The sequence below is a fragment of the Danaus plexippus genome, chromosome 17 (genome assembly GCF_018135715.1).
Source record: "Danaus plexippus chromosome 17, MEX_DaPlex, whole genome shotgun sequence".
Classification (NCBI taxonomy): domain Eukaryota; kingdom Metazoa; phylum Arthropoda; class Insecta; order Lepidoptera; family Nymphalidae; genus Danaus; species Danaus plexippus.
This window is the reverse complement of record NC_083548.1, coordinates 4,726,278-4,744,868: the sequence shown is the minus strand read 5'-3', so window position 1 is coordinate 4,744,868 and position 18,591 is coordinate 4,726,278. Positions and strand designations below refer to the sequence as shown.

The 18,591-nt window shown below is 32.3% G+C and overlaps 1 protein-coding gene across 5 annotated transcripts in view; it reads left to right on the top strand.

Moving 5' to 3' along the window:
* Nucleotides 1-18,591, top strand: part of LOC116771063 (dual 3',5'-cyclic-AMP and -GMP phosphodiesterase 11) — a 102,931-nt gene that overhangs the window by 5,163 nt on the left and 79,177 nt on the right. For all 5 annotated transcript variants that reach the window (XM_061523294.1, XM_061523293.1, XM_061523287.1 and 2 more), the window contains exon 2: nt 17,649-17,734. The gene's annotated coding sequence lies outside the window, so the exon portion shown is untranslated. The remainder of the gene's footprint in view (nt 1-17,648; nt 17,735-18,591) is intronic.

Below are 18,591 nucleotides of genomic sequence, written 5' to 3'. Positions count from 1 at the left end.
TCCTTCTAAAGATGGAGTACGACTTATGTTATCAATCTTCCGATCGAGAAATTTAAATGGTGCATTTTCTGTAACCGTAGAAATGCATTGACTACCTAATGATAATCCCGGATCGTATGAGGATTATGATATAACATTAACATCGAAAAATAAAATAAAACTGGGTATATTTATAAAGTTAGTAAAATGATTGCATTATATTTTATAACAAATTTTGTCGTAAAACATTAAAAGAATTAACTTCAGGAGTAAAAGACACACATCAAAGACTATGATTTCGCTATCCAGACTCCAATATAAGTTGTAGGATGTAGAGAGATCTGTAGCTGGATATATGTGTGTCGCATGATGAATTCAGTTGTTGTGCCTCGTTCCTCAAGGATATACACGGAATTTGGCAAATGTCGTAGCATATTTTATTTGCAGCTATTTTATATTCATTAATTAAAACAGTATGACATCCTCACAGCCATCGTTCCTACAAACTTGAACGTATAAAATAAGTGGGATTGAAACATCTATTTATTATATATAATAAGTGTTTGTAGATTCAAAATATAACGTTCACTGATTCTTAATAAACTGCGACGTAAATTAATTGCGCTCGATTTACTTGCGGATGAACAACACAATAATAAACTTGTTTTTTGACTTCACCAAACATACAAGGCGCGTTTTTGAAGTAAATATGTCAACAAAAGTAATTGACGAGTCCACACTTTGTATATGAAATCGATAATTTTTAATTTTGATTTATAAATTATTTTATTACTTATAAGGTATGACATAAAATCTGTTTTAATTGTTTTTTTTTTTAAATATGTTATACTGTACGAATGTGAATTTAAATGTGGTGTATTTATCAAAAAATAATTGAAATAGAACAATATGGGTTGACAATACCGGTTTTTCCTCGAAGTATGACTATTGGTGTTTGAGGAAGCTGTGATATAGAAAATGCATTATTTATGTATTATTAAATATATCTGCATTTAATTTTTAGTACTAACCACTGCAACATTCATCATATTTATTCTAAACAGAGGTGAACGTTTGTTTGATGGTACCTGTACTATGAATTTTGGCGTTCCTCCAATATTTGTTACGAGAGAAAAGGAAATTTTCATTGCATTGTATATAAATAACATACATATGTGAAAATATATTATTGTTATATGATTTTATTTAGATTGAAACGCATGTTGATTTGATTTCGTTTGTAATAAAATGTTACGACTTATTTAAAACGTTACATATAAAAGTAAAATTAGCCAACATGCTTTATATAAAATGGACCTGATTTCATTCACGGTTAGTATGTTCGAGAAGGTAAATATTTAGAACTCGCTGATATGATGAATTATTTATAATATAGGAAAATAACATGTTCATTTAAATTTTATGTTTGGTCAAATACGTTATTGGCCAAAAACTGGTTTAGAAAAACAAATGAGATTTTTGTATTTTATGAACTTGCAACAATATTTGTAAGTTTATATTTATTTATACATTTTAACTAGTTAATGGAAAATTCGTGTGCGGTTTATGATGATATAAGTGTTACAATGCGAGTTTTCTATGAAGATACGAAATTTTTATTTACTTTGGTACATGAAATAAAATACTTAAAAAAGTGAAGGTCTCTACATGAAAAGGGTATCAGTGATTGTCACAATTAATTTTATGTATACGTTAAACGATATATTACACCTCTGTAGATATATAATGTTTCAAAGTAATAAAAATAAAAAAAATATCTATATTTTTTTCAAATCGCAGGCTAATTTGTTCTAAGGTATATATAACGGTAAGGAATATGTACATAAAACTGAACGCGGTAGTTAAGTTTATTATTTATACAGTGTACCTTGTTTCAATGGATTGCTAAAACTTTCTAATGCCAGGTTCGTCCATACCTTTAAGACTATTTTATATATAGATTATATATTATGTTTGTTGTGATTTCTATTATTTAATATATTTTATAAGAAAAATGGGACTCTAGCCATGTAAAATTGCATCCGAAAACAACGCAATACCAACATCATGTATGTGATAAAGTAAATCGCGTACATATGTTAGAAAATGCTAGAAAAAAGAAATATTATCCGGATTGTTCAAAAAATTTTATATTATATGTATTCAATATAAAGGTATATATAAAAATATTCTTTTACTTTTACGTTAAAAGCACATAAGCTAAACGAATTGCGTTTTCGTTGGTTGAATTACAATTAATTTACTTATGTTAAATACATTTTCAAATTTATATAGTTTAAATATTTTCCTTAGACAACTTAAGGTAACGAACGAATCTAAGTGTATTGTTTTTAATATCTCAATACGATATACTTCCATGTGCTAATATTGTGTCTAAGTCTTCTTTATGTGTTCTAACTGTGTACTTACGTTTTATGGGCTGCCATTTCCGCGCACGTTGACATTTTATGCCAACAAAACCGGGTTATATGTATGATATTTTTATTTATTTTTGCCGTCACTCAAATTCAGTTAGTAGTTTATGCATTCAGATATATATATTTATATATTTTATCCACGTAATTATTATAATGTAGATTTGCGAACAAATAATATTATCGTCTAAGAATAACGTGGCAAACAGAAACGTCAAAATTACGAGTACACGTGTTCGTGTGCTGTATTCAATGAATTTTAAAATTATAAAGCGTGAATAATACTGGAAAAAATCGCGTGCTCTCAGTAATCAGTATTACATTATTTTGTGTGAAAAACGATATAAAAAAATAATTCATAAATTCCTATAGCATACAGTAATGTTGAAGTATCGTAAATTCTTATTATAAACAAAGATATACGAATGAAAATCCTTGGTCACAGAAGCTTAACTTAATCCCATATTCTCATACGCGTGTGTTTAGCATATTGAGGTTATAGGTTATTGGCGTTATACAGTAACCTCCCTGTCATTTAATTTTCATACTTCGCAACGGTTATTGTTTATGATTGTTTTTAAGCGAAATATACATTAAATACGACAATTTTTTTTCTGGTTCTGAGTACAGTAGGTACAAATGTAATGTTACTTACATTTTATTTAATCACTTTAGTATCGATGACATCATTTCTAAGTAACGCACGTTTTTTCATATCAAACAAAGGACTTAGTACTCAAATAACACTCGTATGATGTTTTAATTAATATTTCCAACATATTTTAAGTAATGTTGTAAAATATGTTTCATGTTGGGTCCAGACTCTAGACACCATATTTAAAAAAATGTGATTCCCTTTCATTCTCATACTTAACCTTAAAATATGTTAATCTATTATGTTATGATATACAATCAAAATTGACGCTAATTTAAATAAAGTAAAATAAAAATATGATTTTAAAATATTTTATCAGTGACGTCATCGCCCATCAAATAAGTTTTCAGACAACGCCGCTGGTTCAGTACGGCCATTTATAATGTTTGTGAAGCGCTAGTGACATCGAATGTTGATAAATCACTCTTTCAATTGTTTGTTTTTATGATACGACTGATATAGACGTTCAGCGACCTATCTGAAATTACTGAAAGTTCATTATAGCTGTCCATTGATCTTTATATTCAAGTCAACAATAACTTATATTATAAATCGTAAGTCTATATACGTTTGTTAGACTGCAGTTCTCGTGGCAGGATATAAAAGATCTACTTGGTTCCCTGACTTTGTAGTTGGTCTTTGAAACTAATCATGAAGTCAACACGTACCAAGTCTTAGGCGGAAGTTAGAATTTGAACATTGAATTCAGCAGCAAATAAGGCTTTTTATATAATGTACACGAATTGTTTCCGATACATTTTTAGTATTGTTTTACTATTATTCTAGAGTTTAAATAAAGAGATATTTCTTTTATAAAAAAACCGTTATAATTTTGTACGTCTTTCATCAGAAAATAAATGTATATTTTTTACTTTTAAATAGACACCGAAATCAGTAAAAGATAATCGTTATCATTTAAATAAATTCAATTTATAATTTATGTTATTATCAGAAGTATAATTCCCGAAACGATTACAGTAATCCGATATAAGGACTTCCTTGTATGAAAATAATAAAAATGTCTGCCAAGCGTCAGTCATGCACATGACGCAGAAAAAATTAAATATTACGTTACAAAGGTACAAAGGTACAGTGCACTACCCTCAGCATGAGTTAGCATGATCACACTACTTACGGAGCATCCAAGTTCCTCATTGATAAACCAGTCGGTCTATTATAGCATGTTCGAAGATGTACGAATGAAAAAAGTAGAAATTGTTCCTGTGGAGCGTGATACGGCACACTTGTACTAAGGTTACACATAAGCAATGTAGTCAATAGAAAGTAGTACAATTTAGAAGACAAAAATTTTCTAAGACCTGGATATGGTATAAATAAGGGATTTCACTAGTGGTTCTGTTATATTTGAGGAAAATTTAAACATGACTGTAAACTATGGCCTGTGGTGTTCTGAAAAACAATATTTTTGTGAGAAAAAGTTAAATACATCCTTACCCTATTTTAACAAAGGTTTATATTGTGAGTAAAGCGTTTGATTTTATTTAGTCTAGTTGCTCTTCAAAAGATTCTTTCCTAATGTAGGTATATCATATAACATGATTAAAGTAACAAAATTCATATGATAACAATCGGATCACAAAATATCTATAGCAAAAAACAAATGTACAAAATAATTCCTTCAAAGAATATAGCGAATAGGTGTATAAAATTTTGTTTTTGTGAAACATTGACCTTGAATAAAACAGACATTTGATAATAGATAATATGTAATCGATATTAAACTGATATAAAATGGTCTTGATCTTGTCCAAATTGTGATAAAAGTTGTATAACAATGAAAGTCTTTTAGCAATGATTATGCTATGAATCTTTTGACGTTCTCCTTTAATTTACTTTTTAAAAATCGTTAAGGGAATAATTTATACACAAATATAATAATAGAATATTTCATAATTCGTTTTTGATTTTGTGAATACGAACAAAATTTAGTTGTATTTAACCATTGGGTATATTTAAAAATTCTATATTATTAACATATTACATATGTTAACAATTAGATATAATGTACGTACAGACTGCGATATACGTAACAAATAATAACATCATTCAAGTAGGTTTTAATATTGTTGTTGTATTTCAATTTGTGTTTCCATAAAGCCACCCTTTTCCGTCTATTAACGTCTACTTTGCTTAAGATAAGCACTCGTGATGTGTCACGTAATAATGGTGTTTGCTTGCATAATGTTTGTTGAAGACATATTTACCTATAAACATTTTCCTAACGTGATATTTATCAAATGATATTATTGTATTTTTTTTTGGCTCCACATTTGTTTAAAATATTATTCGATTTGACACTTTGTCTGCTATTTTTTTTATGTTTAAAATGATCTCATCAAATGTATAAAATTTATATATATTTTTATTATTATTACTCTATATTATGTTTATTCTTTTTTTTTTTTTTTTTTTTTTTTTTGATGACGCAGGGAAACTCTTTTTACGAGCCGTCTCACCGGCCTTGGTGGGGCCGGAGAGGATGTGTGAGACTCGACCTGGGCAGGTCCCTACTCACTAAAACCACTGCGAAAGCCATCGGCCGCTATGTTGGTGCACCCCGGATCTGTCAGCGACAGGGCACACCAGCGACTGGCCGGTCCTGGCAAAGACCGGACTTACTCCCTCGGAGAAAGGGGGCGATCCCGGCAATTAGGACCGCCCCGACGACGCCGGGCTTTCACAGGAGCCGGGTTACCAGCCCGACCCCAGCCCGGGGCGCAGGGGCGCTATTGGAGGAGGCGTTGATATCGCCCCCGGCGCGCCCCCGTCCGTCGTCTGCGGAGGGAGGGTGCATCAGCCGCAACCTCCCGTTCCCGCTCAGATGCCTCCTTCGTGGACATGACCGTCTCACAGAAGGAGGACACCGCCATCCAGGACCTGTCACTCTCGAGCATCTTCTCCGCGACACTCGAAAGCGACAAGTCCACTCCGCCGAGTGCCGCCACAAGGTCTTGGCGCTGCGCAGCCCATCTCGGGCACACCTTGAGGGTGTGCTGGGCTGTGTCCACCGCAGCGCCGCACTCATGGCAGCCTCCTTCCGGCTCTCTCCTGGCCACCCGACACAAGTAGTCACCGAAGCAGCCGTGCCCGGTGAAAACCTGCGTCAGACGGAAAGTGAGAGGCTTGCGTTTCCGCCTCATCCAACGCTCTAGGACCGGACGGAGCGCAGCCGTTGTACGTTTACCGTACGGCTGCCCCGCCAGGTCCTCCCCCCACTCCCGCATAAGGCGCGACTCCCCCTGCCGGCGAACCGCCCGGATCTCCTCTGTCGAAGGGTTCTCTCCGAGAGCCCTCCTACCCGAGACGTAAGAGAACACCTCGGCGAGAACCGACGCCACAAGATCCCAAGGCGGATCGCCGGCAAGAGCCGTCGCTGCGGCCCAGGAGACCGTACGGTACCCCCTAACCACCCTCACCGCGGGCGCCCTTTGCGCGGAGCGCAGAAGGGCCTTGACCCCGCGGCTCATCGGGCGATCAGCCCAAACGGGAGCACCGTACGTGGCTATACTCCGACAGACCCCAGAGTATAGCCGCCTGCAAGCTGCGCTGGGACCTCCGAGGTTCGGGAGGAATTTCCCCAGCGCACCTGCCGTCCTCATGACCTTCGGCACCAACTCTCTGAAATGGGGCACGAAGGTCCACCCTCCGTCAAGGGTGAGCCCCAGATATTTCATGGTAGGGCTCACCCTGACCCTCCCTCCTCCTATGAGGAGGGTGGCACCCGGCGGGGGTCCTTTCCGCCCAGTCCCGCGGAAGAGGAGGGCTTCGGTCTTGTCGATTCTGACCCGAAGCCCCAACCTATATTATGTTTATTCTAAACTATACTAATATAAACAACGGCGCTCATTTTATTATTGTGCTAATTATGTAAGTTGAGGACGTGAAATGTATGATAATTATACAATGAGAGCCTTAAGAGGAAATGCTAATACTAGTCTTGTGACGCCAGTGGTTGAATTGTTTAGTAGGTTAACATTTCCTTGATATTTAAATAGCAGGAAATAGACCAAAATCTTTTCGTGAAGCCACATATTGGTGATTAAAAATTTTTGAGGAACTATATACCTAAATAATACATATATTATTTATATTTATAAAATGACTCTCCAAAATAGATTATGAAACAAATCAAAGACTACTATGAAAGGAGACTTGTACTACGAAAATATTTTCATCATATTCAAAATGTCGATAAAAAATCATCAGGGGTCTTCTAATGAAAAATCTGTTTGGTTATGAAGAAACTTTGTTGCCTTAGCTAAGTATATTATAGTATATTGTTGGCCGTAGCTATGTATCACGTACCGCGTACCAGTCTTCTATTTTCTAAGAATTTGTTTAAGATTTATGATAAATATTTTCCCGAGTACACATTTCAATAAAATTATTATTGGATGTAACTTGACGATTTTATTATTTAATATTCTTACCTGAAATTTCGACTATATTCCAGTATCTACCTTAATCATGGGCAGATGAAATGAGCGTGTCAGCCAGTTCTTGTGTTTTTATATACTCACAACAAACACCTTAATTATTCATTTTACCTTGTTTTCTCATCCTTGTACCGAAGTTTGTCCAATATATGACAAGACACAATTTTTTTTCAGTTTTATTACACCCACTTGTAGTAAAGAAATTATACTGGTTTATGGTCTCAAGAATTGACTCACTTTTTTGTGGTAACATTGATTTAATTGGACTCTTGTTTCTTATCTTGCCAGTCACTCCCTTCACGCAGGTTGTCGCCCAATTGTGGGTGGATTAAGGTGGTTTCCGCAATGCTGGCGAGGCACAAGCAGGTTATTAATTATAAAATATCTACGCCTTACACGATGTAGCTTTGCTTCTACAAGCATCGAAATTATGTTGGTCCCTTTGAAACAAAGATTCTTCAACTGTAGCTATCTGGCTATGGCGGTGATATGATTTCTCTTTGACATACCTATCTGCGTGCGTGGTTTAAGACAAATATTACGTCAACGAATATTGTCAAGATTCATATAGACAAATTTGTCCAGAAAAGCGAAAAATTATAATGCTTAAAATTTTTTGGACACTACAAATACTGAGATCTAAGATTTTCGCGAGTATTCATTTAAATGAAACTAGTATTATTCGGATTTACTACGCGGATTTTATACGAGGTGACACCTCGTCTGCCCGTGATCACGGTTGCTGCAAAGTAACCGAAACGTCGGGATTATGTAGTTTTTAAATAATAAAATCCGCGTAGTAAATCCGAATAATACTAGTTTCATTTACTATAAATACTGTTGTAGAACGTTTTGTCATTTCATTGTGGTCTTTAGTAGAAAGACTTCTGAGATGCTGTTTTCTTTCAGTACATCCGCATTATATTTTGTAATCAACGTTTGAATATATCTCAATACATTAATTAAACATTAAATATCAGTATCCTTATTCTAAGTTTTGCATCGAAACACTAACTACGGAACGTTAACAGTTTTTCATTAATTTAAATTAATTAACACTTTACGTTAAAGTAGGTTATTGAACTATATATTTATTTATAGTATTACGATGCAAACTTTAAATTAGGAACAAACACATGGAGACTAAGCGTCTTAATTCCTGATTAGTTGGTATGCGTTTTTTACTACATAACAGTACACTTTTTATTAAATACTTATTTAATGAAACTGACAGTTAGCTTAGGACATTAATAGGAGAAGTCAATTATTAAATACTGTTGTTATGATGTTCCACTGCGATTTAAGTGACGTCACGAATCTTATATATACATTAAAAAATTTATAATGCGAAAGATATAGAAATTGTTTAATCCAAAAGATAGAATTAAAATGATATTAAAGATAATAAACAATGTTATTTTATTATAAAGTAGAAAGTATTGAAGCAAACACTGAAATATAATGTTTAAATGATTTTTACGTCAGCTTCAAAATAAAAATAATATATTTCACATATCAGGGATAACAAAGTGATGCAATTTTATTGAAACAATAACATGTTATTGCCATTGTTAAAAATTTAACACAGATAATATAAAAGTAAGGGGAAATGGATAACATAAGCAAAAAGATCGGATCGAAGTTGTTGAAATTTTTTATCCACTTTCGTCGGATTGCCAGAGTCACAAAATTTATCATCACTTATAGAATTACTTATATAAATGCTTTAAGATTATGAGGAATATTGATTACTTAATTTCAGTTCCTTTTTATACATTATTAACGTAAAATGAGCTGTATCTGAGTCTAGACTTGTGTAGCGAATGTCTCGGAATAAATGTACTCACTTTTTTACAACGTCTTCTATTATTTCTTATATCTTTAAATAGCTTTATAAATAAATTTCATATTTAATATATCACATTAATATGTACATATAGAAAATAATAATAATCATAAAAAAGTAATTATCGATTGCTACTTAGTGCTCACCATAATGGGCCCATTCAGTGAAATTAAAATATGTAGTTCTATATTACTAATCCCCTATTATAAATAATTCCTATATTTGAAATATAGCTTTAACATTTCAAAATGAAATTGAAATGATCTTATTTTTAAAAAAAGTCGATTGATTTGTATTAAATTATTAAATTCCAAAGAAGTTTCAACTTCAGCTTGGTGTTATTTATACACTCTATGGTGTATACTTTTTTCCTTACACAAAAAAAATAAATATATATTTTACGTTCTGCTCGTTTATTTTAATAAAATTAAAGAAGAATAAAATAAAACATTGGAAAGAAAAGATTTGACACAGATATGAAATAAAAATTTGGATGACGCAGACTATGTTGTTGAATTACAACCGTATCTTCATAAAAGTTTTTGATAATTGTTATTAGCAATATCAATCCTTATCATATCTAAACAATCTGTGTCCAGATATACACACCCATAAAGAGTAAAAACACGATCGATTGCAAAAGCAATATTCCTATTTTATCATGCCGTATAAATGAAAACATGTAATAGGCGATAGTTTTTAGGGAATGTATAATTAAAAGACTAAGTTGTACCATGTTTCAGGTATATTCTCCAGAATGTATGGTTTAATTATAAATGTTGGAATGTATTAAGAGGAAAGTGATTTGGTACTGGCGGCACTGGCATCATTGTAGCTGGAAGACAATTAACTGAGAATCCCACGAATTTCATTACCCAGCGACTTCGTGACAGTGAAGGGAGAGTAATTATAGAAATTGCTTCTACCATAATGTTGGCAGTGATTGCCTTGTTTGTTTTACATTACTTACAAAAATTAATCAAAGAAAAATTAAATATAAACTTTTGTGTGGAACTGGCATATTCATGAAAAAAGTAATGTTAAGAAAATATTTAATCTTATGATACTATCACTTGAAAGTGATCGCTGTACTTATTTTTACAATATTTTTATAATATCATTTGCCTTGCCTTAAGTTTCATGGTCCTCTACCATCATACTATCTTTAGTTTTAATGCTCTCATTAAAAATGAAACAAAATATTCACTTGTATACCAATGAGATTTCATACTGTATATATTTTTTTACATTCATAGATTCTTTTGATGTGAGAAGTAAGTTTCAAAGTTTGTTCAGTGTTCTATTAGATTACAGAATTATCCAGAATTTGTTCTGCAACGATTTTTTTTTATCAGAAAATAATAATGACTGAAATTTATTTTATTTTTAGCTAACTCGTCTTGACAGTCAATATTTATTGACTTCATTTAAACCCTCCTCGTGTCAAAGTCTATTACTGTAATTTCTGTTACATCATAAGATTTTTTTCGCTGTTTTTTTTTTTTTTATCTGAAAAGGTTTAAATTATTAACTCAGTTTTTATGTTGATACACAAGTGTTACAATTGTGTGTATGGATAAGGATTATATTTCATTAGCTCAATATTGAGTTAGATCTGATTGTTTTATTATGCTATCTAAAGAGATCTGTTTATTATTCAAATATAGTCTGAATTATTTTCGAACCTTGAAAGCGGAACCCTGAAAATCTAACATAATAGAGGACGTGCAATGAATCTTTTTATGGTTCGTTGGCTTAGGGAATTTGTATATCCGTGCACTGAGAACGATCCCTAAGAGACGTCACAACTCATACTGAACCTTTTGCTGTGTCTTCTTTTTATTACCCTCAAACCATGTGATGACGTAATTATTATTTGAAGAATAATGTCTGTTATAAATGCACTGAAAATTTCATTACAATATGCTTCTGCTATTGTTAAAACGTACATATTTGATACTAAAAATATCAAAACAACATATAATGATACTCACTATCAACAGATATAACAATTTATGGTCGTCTGGTGACACATAGTATCGCTACATTTAGTGAATGTTGTGAAATATGTAAATATTCAATGTGGTGTAAGAATTATACGCGGGCATAACTGACCCAGATACTGTTCGGTTGTTTCTGATTATTATCTTGATCTCATATATTTTGGCATCATCATTATATTTCTATTCATTGATAGTAATAGTTGTGTTGCACGTCTTCAATATGTCTTAAATTCGACGTCGGTTATCAATACTGGCGAGTTGCGTTGAGTTTCATCAGACAGTTGATATTCGGTGCGTAAAAGTAAACGTGATTGGACTCCAGACTCCGTGTGCCGCCTTGACATCCAAAAACGAGACTTACATTTTTATTAGTTTACTTTGTTTTACATTTAAGGTATTGATTGTCACAAAGTGTCTAGATCGATGCATATAATCTATAAACTATTGAGGTCTAATAATTATTTTAGTAGACACTAACTTAACGAAAATTTATTACTGTTATAGTAGGTGGGAATTTCTGGAGGTACTTTCGTGAAATTCATTATGAAATGTAAATAAAATACAGATAAAAATTTAGAGACTAGGATTTATATTGCGATTGGTATTGCGATAGGCATATAAATTTCTTCAGATTTGTTTTTTATCAGTGAATTCTGGAAATCTAAAATAATAAACATCTGTTTATGTTTCATGTGAGAGCACGTCTTCGTATGTGACATGCGCATGCCAAGGCGCTACTCATTGTAATGTTGAGTAGTTGAAATAAAGTATTTCCTGAAATATTGTCCTGCTTAAAGCTTTAAAGCGCCCTATATTTTTATTTTAAAATTCGGCAGCTTGAAATTATTTTTAATTTTTTTTAATTTTTGATACAGTACATATTTCTTTCAAGTTATTAGGCCCATCTAGAGTAGAAAATGGAACTTGTATTTTCGAAATGGTGCACTGCCCGAGGCGCGGCTGAGGCAAATTGCCTCAATTTCTGCTATCTATCGACTCTTCTGAGCTTTTATTGTGTGCCTTTACGGCTATTACCTTCAAATTTACGCTCCGTAAACTCCTTAATAGGATTGGTCTATATTTAAACATGGAATTAACAATATAAAATACATTCCACGATTTGTTTATGGACCCTTTTGTTATTTAACAACATTTATTCCCAAAACCTATTTCCAACTCTTCCTCTTCGTTTTAAAAAATTAGCAAAAAAAGTTTTACAGTGATGAGTTCTGTTCTTGATTGTAGAAAAGAATAAAATATCATAATTTTGGAATAAATACTGCGCTTGATTGTCGGATAAAGAAACTTTACTGAGACTGCTTAAGATTTCAAAGTAACATGACATTGGCAAGATATTTTAAGGCGTGTAAGACAAAAATCATAACTAGTATTCAATATTCAGTCAACGTCTCAGTTGTTTGAACAAAGGCAAACGAGATGCGATTCTATGCACGCCCGGAAAACGTAAAATCTTTGGCATCCCTAACGCGACTCGAATTTTTGTTTGATCAAACTGATTTAATATCGGTAAATCAGTAGTGAGTGAAGTTGGTAAAAGTAATATTGATCTCCAAATGCCTTTATTAAATAGAACTAGATGGACTATAATTATGGATACGTATGAGAAACAATATAAAATCTCAGAGGATATTTGTGCGTCGGTGTCCAGACTAAACATATTTCTGAATTGCGAAAGCTGACGGTTCATTGGGGATCCAACATTTCCAAAGACCATGCCTTCAAGGTCAATAACAACTCACTAAGAATAGATTCTTATAACATGTATGATGTATAACAGCTAAATGTCTCTACAACCTAAGAAAAGACTTCGGCCTGTCCGGAACCAACGTTAATTAACAGTTTACCTGGAAATCGTAGGTGTTTGCTTTAAGGATGCCAAATGCAGTACGTGTATTACAACAATTCCTCCTTTAATTATCGTAAACATGACCGAAGGTATTTAGTAGACTATATTACTAATTAAAAATGATTGATGGTGTTTACTGTGTGATGTTGATGATGGTGATTAAAAACATTATATTCATAATTTTAGAATTCTTATCAGCTTACGTAAGATGGTGACTTCTTTATTTTGTGAGGCACTTGAGAAAGCTGTTATTTATATGCCGGCTGCGAAATTGTAATTTGAGGACCGCTCGTAAAAATCTTATGGTCCCATGTTATTGTTTGCATCGTTATACAACATTTACCTTGATGTGGTCGTTTTATTTTGGCATTTGCTATTGTTTACGACCAACGATCGTGCGCAGCCGGCCTTGTGGTGATTAAATTCGCTCTACCGATTCGGATATTGAACGTTTTTACGTTTCAATGAAATTTTCCGTTGCTCAAAAATTACTATGACAACGACTTAAAACTAATAAATGTTCTTGGAAGTTTAAGCACGTTATTCAAGCAATATTGTTTAAATCGGCAGATACCTGATATAACTATCTTTTCTTAAGTTTGTGCTTCTTCTTTGTATCAATAGCTGTTGTTTTAAGATTGTGAATTTTTGCTTTTTAGCTTTGGTTGTTAAATTGATGATTCATTAATTTACAAAGGTTGTTAGTTACTTAAAAACTAATTTTCCTAAAATAAGTCTTAACTCCAAATACAATATTCATTGTATGAGTTTCTTACGACTGAACATTTGAGATTTTACATAGATATAGTTTTATAGACACAGTTTTATGTATTAAAAACCTTAAACCAGCCAGTAAATAATTTGATGATGCCGAGTAACCAAGGTTACTTTTATATTTGATTTCGTCACACTAAACGTTATTAGTCGGACGGGTCCGATAACATTTTACAACATGTATTAAGTTTCTATTGCCATATGAATTTTAACTGTGAATTAACTAACTAATTAATTAACTGTGAAATATTTATATTAATTTTCTGTAAACTTTTGATAAAGGCTATTTGATTACCAAAAATTTAATTCACGTAAGTTTTTAAAAGTTGCCTGTTACAGATAATATATAAATAAAGACTACTTTCAACTGTCTGAACTTTAAATAAGTTTGCAGTGAATATTCGGTTATTATTCAGTATTCAGCGTATTACTTGCTTTTATAATATTCGGCCACATATCTAATAATATTTGGATCTAGGTTTTATCTACCTTGAATGTATGTTTTTACACGTGAGATCTTGAAACATGATTTTGAAGCAGATATCTTTAAACGATCCCTGTGAAATGTTGCTTACACTTTTGGATAACAATGCGTGGTGATGTCATTCTAAATCCAACTTGGCAGTAAACATAAGATAGCGGACTAGTCATTATTCATATATATATATCCACTTGCAATTAAAGGAATATATATTTTTTAAAGTTGGCCTTTTCTCCTTTGAAACTTGCATAGAATAAATGTAACCTCTTAATCAAATTTGTGTAAATGAAAATGAAATAAATGTTATTCGAGTTACTAAGTAAAATTTTTAAGTATTTAGATTATAGAAGAGGATATCCATCATCATCATCATCCAACATCCGAATAATTGCCTAATATATGTATTCGGTTATCCGACCAGAAATGTCAACCACTAATGGGTATACCGTGTATGACAGAAAATATTACTCGCGTAAGACTACTTAAAATTTCAATCTGTTAATACAACTACGTCAGTTGCATGGCCTTGTTCGGGGTACTGGTGTATAGACGGAAATAGTAAAGGGATTGCTGAAGCGAATCCAGGCCAAATTAACGATCTCTTGGAAATGGCGTACTGGAAATCGCTGTTCAAAATTAATGTGTAATTAATTATATAATACATTATGTTTGTCATATATTTATTACAGATTTTAATTCAAAATGATGTTTCTCGTCGGTTTTAGAAACTATTTTAAATTAATGTATCTTTTTGAAGTATTGCATTCAATGATATTTTTTTTATATTCGTTTCTGTTCAATGAAAAAATATTGAATACATTTCTATATAGATTTATTGGTCCTATAAATCGATACGAGAATTAATGACTATGTATTGTTTGTGTATAACCCATCAAACACTCTGTCGCCACTCGTGCTTTAAACAGTTCTAAATTTCATTTATTTTGCGAATTATAATACAGGTTTAAGTATAATTTAAATAGCAATGTATCAAGGAAGTCGTTAAGCATAGAATTACCTTAAACCCGTAGTAATTGACACATAAATTATCTTATCTTTGTTTAGCTAAATGTAAAATCCGACGCAATCAGATTCGTCTTAAGAAAAAACATGAGAGTTATTGTATAATCTTGAACCCGTTTTCTTATTTGCGAATTCATTTAATCTTCAAGGTTTCTTTTTAATGGAAATATTTTATTATCAAACACTTATGACATTCTAATAACATAAATTGATTAAATATGTTTATGAAGCCATATTATATAATAAGATTTTAATTATTTTATTACCAGTATAATAAAGTACTGTTTTGAGGAACATTTTCATGTCTACGCATACATATCGATGTGTATGGACTATGGACCTTTTCATATGTTTGTTCTGTAGCTTTGAGTTAACGACTTGTAAAATTCTATATACATACATACTTTTACATGCATACCACAAGTTAGATTAGTGGGATGACTTACAATAATAAGGTTACGTTCTAGTTTAAATACAGTATGGAATATCCACAATGGAAGTTAATCCCCCAGTCCGATTCCAGAGAACGTTATCTCGATGGTGGTCTAAAACATGCTTCCCCCAAATGACATGGATAAGATAGGAGCTACAAAGCCGTAACGTAATTGCATGTCACGTTGAAAAAATAAGCTTTTTGTTATATTACTCACTGCCAACGAATGAACGAACAAATTAAAATGAAACTAATATTTTTCGGATTACTATGCGTATTTTATTATTTAACACAACACATTCCCGATGTTTCGGTTACTTTGCATTAACCGTGATCACATCTCGTTTGCCCGTGAAAATGTTAGTTTCATTTAAATGAATATTCGCGAAAGTCTTAGATCTCATTAAACGAACAAATTCTTTGATTGCCACTGACTAGTTCGGAATCAATTTTGATGTATTTCCCGGTTGACTCACATCTTGATGTTTCATAACTTTTTTCATCACATTTAGAAGCACTTTTGCGATGGTTTTCTTTGTATGAAGGCAGTTATGGTGAAATCTATATTGTATTTCCCTTGGGTACTTACTTTATTTTCAGAATATAGGTATGAGATTTAAACTAGTTATTTAATATCAACGAGTACACGAGTCACACATTACTAGATAAGAAATGTTTTGACGTTATCTTTTATAATCTGATTTGAGTTAATTCTGATCAGCTGTTTCAAAATTTATTGTGAAGAAGCGGACAAGACAGATAAATAGACAAAAAATAATGGTACATAAATATCAGCATCATATAGTCATACGATAGAAAAATATTGTATTTGTGAAATTATAGACAGTTCAATTATATTTATTGTGTACAGGTCGTCAAATAAACAGTTTCTTATAAATTTTTTACAAAGTCAAACCGAAGGACAAGCGTTTCAAACCGGTATTATATCGAAATTTGTAAATATAGTTGCAAAGCTGTCATTATACATCTGGTATTTCGCGAATTGGTCATTGCTAAACATCTAAAATGCACACCTAAAATAATAAATCTTTTATAAAACGAGCTTCACCTTTTTCGTTTTTGTATAGATATTTCTTTTCGTATGTTTGTGTTTCAAAATGGCAATTATAGACACGGTAAATTTTTGCAATAGTGTGTTATATTTAGAAATAATGATAAGTATTTAAGTTTACGCCATCTAGCGGCGCCTGCAATGACCATTGTTACGTCAGAGTCACTTCAATAATCCTTCGTGGCAATACAATTAGTATCTCATACTTTCAATAGATGTCTCTTTAAATCAACTCTTCGAAAATGTAACCTGTTGTATTTTCGCTACAATTTATTGACAAATACGATGAAAGAAGTCGAATTATCACCGATAATTTCTGTTCTTAATGAATCTTTAACATATTATATGTATTCAAGTGGCACAAGTGTAATTAATATCCAATTTCTTAACGCAAGTAAAAAAGTGGAAGGAGGTTATAATGGAAGAAAAAATTAATCCTTGAATAAAATGTATTTATTATAATCATATAAGGTTAGTCTGCATACATAGACTAAGCCATGACAGTCTTCGAATATTAACTAGGTTTTCTTATCATAAAAATCTAAGTCTAAGGGCGCTAATTAAGTTAATTTTGACATTTATTGCTATTGCCTATGGTTTATGTTCTAAAATTTGCTCTTCAGGTGTATTGAAGGCTTCAAGCTGGCCTCGTCGGGCCCAGGCAGCCCGGCGCCGCCGCCGGTGCAATGGCGGGTCAGAAGAAAACCAGGTAAATACACACTACCATCACTATATTAACTCATATCGCTGACGCTAACACAATTACTAATACGACAGTCTCATGTTTAGCTTTAAAATACAAAAAAAAGATATGTAAAACTAAAGCGAAATAGAAAGAAATATTTAATCTTAAACTTGATATAAATACTTGTATAAAATTCTCGAAACTAATCTTGGTTAAGTCAATCCTCACAAGTACATAAAAATCTTCATTTAAATATCTTTTATGTTTTAACTTACGGCATCTAGTCAAGTACCTCGACTTCTAGTCAACGGCATCTAGTCAAGTACTCGTGTGAGTTGTGACTTATTATGAACTGATACGCGGGATTGTTTGTGCGTGACTCCTAATAATATTTGAATATTTCGTTCGCATAAGTCTCTCAGAGGATTGTCTAGAGAATACTAAATCACATCTATGGCTAAGACTGGAACTTTTGTTACTAAATGGACAATGGCAATGAACGTTAATACACAGTTTTAAGTCTGTCATGAGATTTGAATTATTTCTAACCGATAGTAACTTTTTTGATGACTTTTCAGCTTTTGATGATTTTGATGATTTTTCTGCGTTACACAAAACGAATTCATTCAGTGAAGACGTAATGATGGTTATTAAAAAGGTTTTACGTAATATAAAATAAAATCGAATGCGTCCAACAGCCGATAAAGGTTTTATTAGATATAAATAATAGTGAGTGATCTTTATGACAAACTGGGGCGTAGGTTATACTTCTTGGAAATACTATTTCCATCTCCAAGTTAAATTAAGTCTCGGTTTAAAGGAATATTATAATCCTAAAATACGCTTTCACAAGAAAATTTTAACGATGCATAGAATGGTTA